Source organism: Phyllopteryx taeniolatus, chromosome 9 (genome assembly GCF_024500385.1).
Source record: "Phyllopteryx taeniolatus isolate TA_2022b chromosome 9, UOR_Ptae_1.2, whole genome shotgun sequence".
NCBI classification, from domain to species: Eukaryota; Metazoa; Chordata; class Actinopteri; order Syngnathiformes; family Syngnathidae; genus Phyllopteryx; species Phyllopteryx taeniolatus.
This window is the reverse complement of record NC_084510.1, coordinates 211,069-222,174: the sequence shown is the minus strand read 5'-3', so window position 1 is coordinate 222,174 and position 11,106 is coordinate 211,069.

The window sequence follows — 11,106 nt, the reverse complement described above, 5'->3', positions numbered from 1 at the left end:
CTGTGGGTGTTGCTAGTGCTCCATCCATTGTCCCAGACAGGAGGAACAAATGTCACTGAAAACAGCGGGAAAAAGAAGTCTTTGTTGGTGAGACTATTCAGGCTGGCTGGGGGTGGAAGTTAATTAATTTCGCGTCCGGGTGGGAAACCATTGTCTGTGTCTCAGCTTTGATGCTACTTGGGACTGGCTGGTAATTCATTTAGCGTCCGTGTGCAAAGTTTAAACCTCCCGTGCATCTTCTTTGATAAACAGACAAGGTTTTCCTTAGATGTCTTTTGTACGCAGACTAACTCAGCGGGGCAGCCGAAGCAGGTATGCGGAACAGCATGAGACTTGGGGTTGCTGGGTGTCATCTTTAGTGGCGTCTCTGTTATATATGTGTCTGTTATACACTTCTTAAACACCTAACCTACAATTCCATTACAACATGCTGGCAATTTTTTGACTTGCGTTCGTTGTCACATTTCTGTGGGGCCAATTATATATTACTCGTGCACTCACTGTAGTTGTCTCGCCACACTGCACTATTTGCATATCTGTTGTTGACCAATACTGGCCATTCATGCCAGAGTAGCATCTGCTCCATTTACACACTAATTGAGGAGTATCTGCAACATTTGCACAATCAACATTTTCCCAGATTATCGCACTACTCGTCACTTTAAACCGCATACACTCCTTGAAGTCTCGGCGCCCTCTGCACAATGGTCTTTGCAATATTAGTCATTCGAACTGCTCTAAGTGCTAGAGGACTCTGCATCTTTTTGCAGAATTGTCAAAAACAATTTTTTTTAAATGTACCGGCATTACCAGATAACTAGCAACCCTTTACTGCTCAGTGACCATTTTTTTTGTCAATGTCTTTATGTCTCAAAAGTGTTCTCTGTCAATTGACTGTCTGTTGTCGTACGAGAGTGGCTACTACTGGAGACAAATTCCTTGTGTGTTTTTTGGACATACTTGGCAAATAAAGATGATTCTGATTCTGATTCTGTGTATCTACCAGTCTGCCACTTCTTCCACGACAGAGGATGGCCTGAGAAAACATTTTGCTTGGTCCTTTGTCATGCGTGACGATACCGTACCACAGTTATAATTTGTCAGTTGCATTTGTTTTCTCTGTTATGAGTCTCTTTGTTTGTTTTCCTGTGTTCTTGATAAGTGTGGCCGAGCAACCTTATTTACAGCATACATACCCTGTTTCCCCACGCCATTTGATGTTCCACCTGGTGGCCTCTGTAACTGCAGTATATTACGTCCACTCTCCACCAGTTTTTGTTGTTAGCGGTGTTGTCACTTTTTTGGTCTTTGGAATCTGACTTTGGCCTTGACTTTTGCAGGCATATCCACCCATCCATTAACCAATCCATTAATTTTTTGTTGCGGTTACAGTTGAGGGTGAGCTGTAGCCTGTCCTAGCATTACTATTTGACTGGTTGAGATGCGCGGCACGGTGAACGACTGGTTAGAGCGTCTGCCTCACAGTGCGGGGTTCAATCCCCGGACCCGCCTGTGTGGAGTTTGCATGTTCTCCCCGTGCCTGCGTGGGTTTTCGCCGGGCACTCCGGTTTCCTCCCACATCCAAAAAACATGCATGGTAGGTTAATTGACAACTCTAAATTGCCCGTAGGTGTGAATGTGAGTGCGAATGGTTGTTTGTTTGTATGTGCCCTGTGATTGGCTGGCGACCAGTTCAGGGTGTACCTCGCCTCCTGCCCGATGATTGCTGGGATAGGCTCCAGCATGCCCGCGACCCGAGTGAGGAGAAGCGGCTCAGAAAATGGATGGATGGATGGATGGTTGAGATGCAGGATATGTCCTGGACTGCTCACCAGTCAATCACAGAGCATGTGTGCAAGTCAGTTTGTTCAATCCATTTGACAGACACTCTCCAGAACTAAAGTCTGCAGCCCTCTCCTTTGCCTTTTGTGTATTTCGCCTTCAAAAATTAAAACTCCCCTGCATCCATCTGTGAATTGAAGTCTTAGTCTAGTTAACAAAAGTGTAACATATTTGCATAGTATCTGGGAATTGCTGTAATATGCTCTGATATCATTGCTATAGTTCTCAATGCTGGCTGGCAGCAGCATCTATTAGTATTTACAAGACATTTCTGTGGGAATTGCAATTCAATTTGTAGTTCATATGTGATCAAATCAGATGAATTATGTTGTATCTTTCATCGTTTTATATGTCTAAAATATTCAACTGTACATTACCTTACAGTGCATTATTGAGAGGGAGAATACTATCTGATGAGACATCAAAGTGGTCCTTATTATTTGGATTCAATGATTATTTCTATCCATATTTCAATCCACCTTTGAGTGACTGTCTCCCTTTCTGCTTGATCCACAGCAGGTACTGTCACAGAAATAGCGAGCTACCAGCAACAAAACATCCACAAGCTGAGACACAATGGGCAGTATACCGCTTGAATACTTAAGAGGAAGGAGCAGAGACGTAGGTGGGTGGGGGGACGGTGTACTTGAATATCCATTCAAACCTATTTCTGACATATTCCATGGCCTTGAAGTCTGTACAGCACAAGCACTGCTCTCTGGGCTTTGTTTACGGATCACAGCTTGTTTACTATGAAGCCCAGCACCAACCCTGAAGAGACATGGCTCTAAGATGTTTTATCTCTTGTCGAGGCCTGCTTCAATTAAATTAATGGAATCCATTCAGCTCCCCTCTTTCCGTTTCCCTTTCAGGCCTGGCCACTGAGGATAATACATTAAAAGATCTTAGAATCTTAAGATGGCACATCATGGTATTAGCTTCAGTCAGCTTTATTTATTTCATATCTTTAGTAATACTTTTTTCCTTTAAAAAAAAAAAAAAAAGCTGTTGGTGTAATTTAACCTTCTGATGTTAATTTTAATGTTATTGTAATGTACAAGTACATTGTATAAAGGCTTTTGCAAAAGAATGTATATTAAGGGCTTTGTTCATATACAGTGCTGTGAAAAAGTATTTGCCCCCGTCTCAAATTGTTATGTGTTTGCATAGCTTCCCCACTTGGTTTATGCTCATCAAACAAATGTAAATATCAGAAAAAGATAACCCAAATAAACATAAAATGCCGTTTTTAAACAGTGATTTTACTACTTTTTAGGGCGGAAAAAATTATTCAAAGTGACCTGGCCTGTGTGGACTTTCATACCGGTAAATAAAATCACCATTTAAAAACTACATTTAACTTTACTTGGGTTATCTTTGTCTGATATTTACATTTGTTTGATTATCTTAAATATCAAGGCTCGGGGAAAAAAATAAAAACATTCCTTGAGGAGCAGTTTTGCTAATAATTTCCTCATTTTGTGGAGCACTTTTTCGCAGGTTTATCACACAGGTACTAGAAGCAGGGGTTTTATTAAACAATAAAAATTAGACAATATAATATTTTAGTACTAGAGTATCCTCCAAAAGCTGCTTCTGTTTGGGTACATACCCCAATTTACCCGTTAATCCTCTCTGACCACATTTGCCACATTTTTCACCTCCATGACTCAAAGTGTACCCACTTTCAGATCAGATGGTAGTATACTGGTCATATGTCACACAGTGAATACACTGAGGAAAACATTTCAAGCGCACTGTATGTAAGTAACATCAGTGTTGGGAAAGTTTATTTTCTACGTGAGCTAGTTAATAAAAAGTTCAGTTTACAATTCCAAAAATGAACTACTAGTTCAGTTCATAGTTATCCATCCATCCATCCATTTTCTGAGCCGCCTCTCCTCACTAGGGTCGCGGGGGTGCAGAAGCCTCTCCCAGCTATCATCGGGCAGAAGGCGGGGTACACCCTGAACTGGTTGCCAGCCAATCGCAGGGCACATATAAACAAACAACCATTCGTACTCACATTCACACCTACAGGCAATTTAGAGTTGTCAATTAACCTACCATGCATGTTTTTGGGATATGGGAGTAAACCGGAGTGCCCACAGAAAACCCCCGCAGGCACAGGGAAAACATGCAAACTCCACACAGGCGGGGCTGGGGATTGAACCCTGGTCCTCAGACCTGTGGGGCAGACGCTCTAAACAGTCGGTCACCGTGCCGCCAGTTCATAGTTAATCATTCAAAATTTTGGACCAAGTTCACAGTTCCAAAAATGAACAAGTTCATAGGTTTTTTTCCCTTTATATGCAGCTGATGGGCTGTTGCCCTCAAAATACTTATGGGGGATGATAACAAAAACTGGGCTTTTGTCCTTAATGTGCAAACAAAAACAGGCAACACAGTATGACAGGAATGATGGTGAAAGGACATTGATAACTTGCACTGGCTGACAATATTAACAAAGTACTGTATTTGATCTGATCTATTCTTATGTTACAAAACAAAATAAATCTAATTTTATGACAGCGTGATCGAACACTGATTTTAACTAAAGCATTCTAATACCAATAATTTTCCTAGTATTAAATTTTTACAATTATATACTGTATTACAAAAGAACACATTCAATCCCATTTATGCAGTATCCCTGAGCGTACCTCGCTGACTCACCAGCTGCTATGTAAACATGAATCAGTTGCCAAATAAGGTGTTTATGATAAATGAAGACGCCGAGTATAATGTCTGAACCCCGGCTGAACACACTATATACGAGCCTTCATATACGCTGACATATCGTACAGTATATAGTGTGTTCAGCCGTCACGCTCCGCATCTTCTGTGGAGAGAAAGGGCCGTGTTACAACCTTATACATCACGGGTGCTCGCCTTGCATTTCACGATGAAATGCTACCACACTTTCACGTTTTCCGTTGTTTGCTCTTGCAATTTTTCTATTAATGCAGCTTTGTCTGTCCCGCGCCAGCAACCAAGCTTCACTTCACTTCCGCATTTTCGGTGACGACGTAATTGTGTTGTCACGTCTGTGCGTCCGTTGAGCATAGCAAACAATCTGTGATTTGTAGTTTTACTTTACAATGTGTTTTATGCAAAATGCAATGTGAGACCGCTTAATTCGAACCTTGAACATGAAAGTGGGGAAATTATGCGAAAAAATTACAATTTGAGAAGGGGCAAATTATTTTTCAGGGCACTCTAACTTTGGTAACATTTTCAAAATATAACAAACCTGAATCACCCACATCGTCAAACCCATGTCTCCTTGGTGAGGGTTGGTGGGCCGAGCCTCCTGTGTCACACCTGCTGATAATGACAACCAGCTGGGTATGTAGGCGCAACAGAAGATAGACTCCGTATTATTGTATTGTTTACCTCTATTATCTCCCTCAATGTTTCATAGTCTTACTTGTTCGCCGTATGTTGTCTGTGTTTAATCTGGGTTTACTTACCATTTGTTCACTCTTTGACAAATGTAAGTATTTCTCTGATATCTGTTCTTTTTTAATCAAGTGTAGTTGAGATTCTGTGTGATATTATTTCAGTTCTTGGAGTTGACTATGTGGCTCTGTTGTGGCTCTGTTGTGGCTCTTCGAGTTTAGTTTTTCATATAACCCGCCCCACCCCACCACCCACCCCGAAAATACCTCGAGGATCAAGGACAAAAAAACAAAAACAAAAAAACAACCAGATAGGGTAGGTAGCATACTTTGACACCCCAAGACTTATGAGAGGATGCAGCTGCGGATAGACATCAACAAACGACTATACTACTAACCCTCGAAACTAGTTCCTTTTTCCTTTTTTGATAATTACCTTTTTCCCTTTTACCTCTGCCAACAGTGACAATCAACGTGGAGCTATTCAAGGAATTCACTGATACACCCGACACATCAGCGCCAGCTGCAACAACCCATCAAAGAGTAAGAACACCGCATCTTCTACGAGTACAGACTACTTCTTCGTCCGCCAGAGACACTGGTCTGTGTCCTCAACTCTATTGACAAGAAACTGTCACTCCTTGACTTGTTACATCTGGAGATTAAAATAAAACCTTCAAAACAGCTTAAAATTCATGCACCAACAAAGTACACTGTTTGCGATGAATGACCAACTCCCCCGGGAGTTCAACGAGAAGCACAAAATCGTGTACCCAATGATGAAGAAAAAACGGCAGAAAGGGTTCGCTCGTGGTGGACAAGCGCTCCATCGATTGACAACTATTTTGCGATGCAAACTTTCAACCCTGCGTCTTCAAGTACTCAAGTAATCAAATAATAGTATTTTTTTTCCTCTTCTTTAAACAATTTATACGCCATCAACAGTTAGATTTAGGCATTTCTGTTCAACGCTAGCCCCAGAACAGTGACAAAGATTTAACACAATGGTCAAATTAAAATCCATATGTACATAGCCACAATCAAACTACTTATGAATCCCGGGAAAGACCCCACTCTTCCGGCTAATTACTGCGCTTTACCATTGTTACTCAGAGCTCAAGATTGTATCTATGGCTACTAGTTACTCGGCAACTAAAAATTCTCATTAATCCACTATGACTATACATGTTTCATTTAAGGTTGGAGTTCCACCAATAATGTCAGATAACTGGTAGATTTAATCAGCATGTCACAGCACAAAAATATAAAAACAATTATCATGTCACTTGATGCACAAAAAATCTTTTGATAATGATAACTGCTCTTTCCTTTTAACTTCAAACATTTTGTTTTGGAAACTCATTCAATTGTATACAACTCAACAGTCACCACTAAGGATGTCACATTGGGTCCCTGCGCGCTCCTCTGTGCATGCAAAATGGTGTCAATTCACTTGCCTGTGTCCGCAGGCACACATCCCTGGGACTCTTTCGCTGGGTCTGGGGCCACTCACTTATTGCGACATATAACTCATGAATATGAAAATTGCTTGGCTCTGATTTTAATGCTCAAATCCACACTGAGGGTCATGTACTGTACATGGGACAGGGATAATGATTGCTAGTTGAGGACTTGGTGATCAAAGTAATAGGGTAGAGGGTGGGTAGTCACTAGGCTTATGATACGACTCCTGGCACTGGACCCCTACTAGTTGGCTGGCTGAGATGAGGCTGAGTTTGCCTGTTCAACCGGCACAGCCATTTCAGGGCACATCAGATGACTAATGTGCATGTGTGACGGTGTTTAATCACTAGCTTGTCTCTGAAGACACACACTCATAGATTTAGTTGCTTACAGTGGGGGCATTCCCTAATTGCTAAACACAACCCTTGTCAATTTTTTTTCAACTTTCTGGAATGTCCTCTGATTTGCACTCAGTTTCTCCATCCATCCATCCATTTTTTGAGCCACTTATCCTCACAAAGGTCGCAGGAGTGCTGGAGCCTATCTTAGCTATCAATGGGCAGGAGGCAGTGTACACCCTGAACTGTTTTCCAGCCAATCACAGGGCACATATAAACAAACAACCATACGCACTCACATTCACACCTATGGGCAATTTAGAGTCTTCAATGAACCTAGCGTGCATGTTTTTGGGTTGTGGGAGGAAACCGGAGTACCCGGAGAAAACCCATGCAAGCAAGGGGAAAACATGCAAACTCCACACAGGGGGGGCCGGGAATCGAACCCCGGTCCTCAGAACTGTGAGGCAGCAGCTCTAACCAGTCCCCTCCGTGCCCCGCCACTCAGTTTGTATTGGTGCTTATTATTATTTTTTTCCTTCCTATTTTCTTTTTTTTACCTGTCCTGTTCAGCTGCATGACCATGCAGAATGATGGATCTGTATGCCTTTTGTGCTGTAACAGTTTTGTTGTGCAACAGGGGAGTTTGAAATACTCCCTCTGCTTATGTTTAAATTTTGTTTAATTATTCTGATGTTTATTGAAAATGCAGCCAGACAAAAAAGGGTTTTAAGGGACAGACAGAGGGACAGAACGGATAAGGAGAATAGCGATGCGAACCACAGCAGAACAACAGTTAGACAGTCTAGATATTGACCACAAATAGCAAAAGTAGAATTGTGTTCTTATTTGTGGATGGGAGGGACACCCAGTGAGGACGACTAACCAATAGGACAAGATGAGAGAGGACAGAAAAGGGCAGAGTAGGACAAGATGTGCGAAATGAGCAAGGCATTTCTACTTATGAGTGGTGCGGTAGAATGCGGTATGAGTGGTGCGGTAGAATGCTTTCATAGTGCGGTAGAATGCTTTCATAGTCAAGAACCTGTGAGTTGATATCTTACCTAACCCTATAACCTGTGGTATTATTAGTGCTCCCAGCACAAACAATTAAAGCCTATAGCGTGTCTAGGGAACCTTTTAGTGAATGAACACCATATCACATGCATCTTAGTCAACTGGTGTATGGAGTTGCTGACCCGGCACACTGAGAAAGGGTGGGCCCAGACCCTCCACCTGCAAGGGGGGGCCAAGCCAGCGATCCCATCCCGTGGGGAATCCAGCCACACTGAAAAAAAGTTTGAACTTGTGACCATAGGTGAGGGTAGAAACGTAGCTCAATCTGTAAAATTGAGAGCTTCACCTTTAGGCTCAGCTTCTTCTTTACCACGATAGACTGATAAAGAGTCAGCATCACTGCAGACGCTGCACAACCCATCTGTCGATCTCCCGCTTCCTTCTTCCCTCATTCGTGAACAAGAGGGAGGCTGAGGAGTGTGATCCCCTGTAGTTGGAACATACATTCCTGTTACCCTTCTTAAAAGGGGGACCACCACCCCGGTCTGCCAATCCAGAGGCACTGTCCCGGATCTCCAGGCGATGTTGCAGATCAACCAGGACAGCCTCACAACATCCAGAGCCTTTAGGAACTCCAGACGGATCTCAACCAAATCTGGGGTCCTTCCACTGAGAAGCTTTAAACCACCTTGGTGACCTCAACCCCGGAGATAGGACAGCCCACCTTAGAGTCCCCAGACTCTGCTTCCTCAGAAGAAGGTGTGTCGGTAGAATTGAGGAGGTCTTTTGAAGTATTTGGCCCAGACTCACAACGTCCAGAGTTGAGGTCAGCAGCTCCCGATCCCCACTATACACTGTGTTGATGGTGCACTGCCTCCCCCTCCTGAGACGCCGGATGGTGGACCAGAATTACCTCAAAGCCATCTGTAAGTCATTCTCCATGTCCTCACCAAACTCCTCCCACGCCTGAGTTTATGTCTCAGCGACCACCAAAGCTGTGTTCCACTTCACTTGCCGGTACACATCAGCTGCCTCTGGAGTCCCGCGAGCCAAAAAGGCCCGACTCCTTCCACTTGACGGCATCCCTTACCACTTGTTCACCAACGAGTTCGGGGATTGTTGCCACGACAGACACCGACCACTTTACAGCCACAGCTCCGGTCAGCCACCTTAACAATGGAGGCACAGAACATGGTCCACTCTGACTCATTGTCCCCCGCCTCCCTCAGGACATGCTCGAAGTTCTGCCAGAGGTGAGAGTTGAAAATTCTTCTGACAGGGAACTCTGCCAGACGTTCCAAACAGACCCTTACAATACGCCTTCGGTCAGCCTGGTCGGACTGGCATCTGCCCTACCATTGGAGCCAATTTACAACCAGATTGTGATCGGTTGACAGCTCCACCCCTTTCTTCACCTGAGTGTGCAAGACATGCGACCGTAAGTCCAATGACATGACGACAAAGTTGATCATTGAACTGCGGCCTAGGATGCCCTGGTGCCAAGTGCACATGTGGACACCCTTGTGTCTGAACATGGTGTTCGTTATGGACCATCCATGACGAGCACAAAAGTCCAATAAGTGAACACCACTCGGGTTCCTGTTCGAATAGGCCGTTCATTGTCGCAGTCATTTCCAACAAACTATGTCCTGGCCTTGGGTCCTACACCACACTCGCCTTGGGTCAAACCAGGCACAGTATCACTGTTTCTGTTTCACTTGTGGTTTTATTGTATTTGAGGGTATATTTGCATATTTTGCAAGTGACCGTGCTCCTGCTGCAGACGCATGTAGGTTACGGCTGTACTGATGTCAGTGTCATAAAGCAAGTTTGAAGCAACACAGGTGTCGTAATATTAGGTTAGCACACAGTTGTTAAAATATAACTTTGGCAACAAAGGTAGAGCTCCACTTCATGCCGCTGCCCTCATTCCTCACCGCCTCAACTTAGAGCTCTAAATTTTGATGCGGAGTAGTAAAGTTGACTTCTCGACAAGTCTTTTCAACCCCTAGTGTGCACAGAGGGTGTTCATGATCAGGTTTGACCTGTGTCTATTAAAATGGATTTTAGATTTACCAGTGTGTGTCAATTCAAGGAAAATGGGTATAATGGTAAAATACTTGAAACTGTGAAATTGTACATGCCATAAATGAGGGTATTTTTTATGGGAATGGAGTAACTGTGTGAAACAGTCCTGAGAACTGTCTGTGTTTCTACCTCGGGTTCCTGTAGAAAAAATGCACCTGCTGGTCTTTGAGGGTCAGGGGGAGATATTTAATTAATTAAATAGTATTCTATCTATTCTAATCCTTGTAAAGACAGAAATGTTGGTACAGCTGTTGTAACAGACCAAAAAGTAGGAAGTACATTCAAATGTAAAGATAAAAGGAAAGTTTCATTATTATTATTATTATTATTATTATTTTTATTAGTAGTAGTCGTAGTAGTAGTATCATTATTAGTATTATTATAATCCAACTCATCTTTAGTTATATAGCATTTTAACCACAACCACATCTATAACAATGTGCTGAATATAAATTATTAGACAATAATAATAATAATAATAATAATAATAATAATAATAATAATAATGTAGCGTATATTGGCGTTTGGATAAAACGTAATTTATTTAAGAAATAAATTTGTCAAAGCAGCAACGCCTGTGTTGCTTCCGGTTTAGCGTGATTTGACGTTTAACGTTATAATCAAGCTATTTTGTCTCGTAAAGGGCACCACATCTCTTTTATATGTATAAAATTTAGGAAACGCGACGAGAAACCTTTTATCAGTCTCATAATCTAAAGGTTGCTACATTTTATGAAATACGAGACCTAGATGACAGAGGTTTCCTTATTAAACTCAAAACACACAGAAAACAAATTAAAGACTGGAGTTTTATAGAATATTTAATTAAATCTACGAGGGATCTATAGGGAAACACACAGGATTCTAACTACAAAAAGGAAATATGAATAATGGTGAAAGAAAGAAAAATAGGCATACAAAAAGGGAAATAGAACATCGTGTGTTGCGGGGCTAAA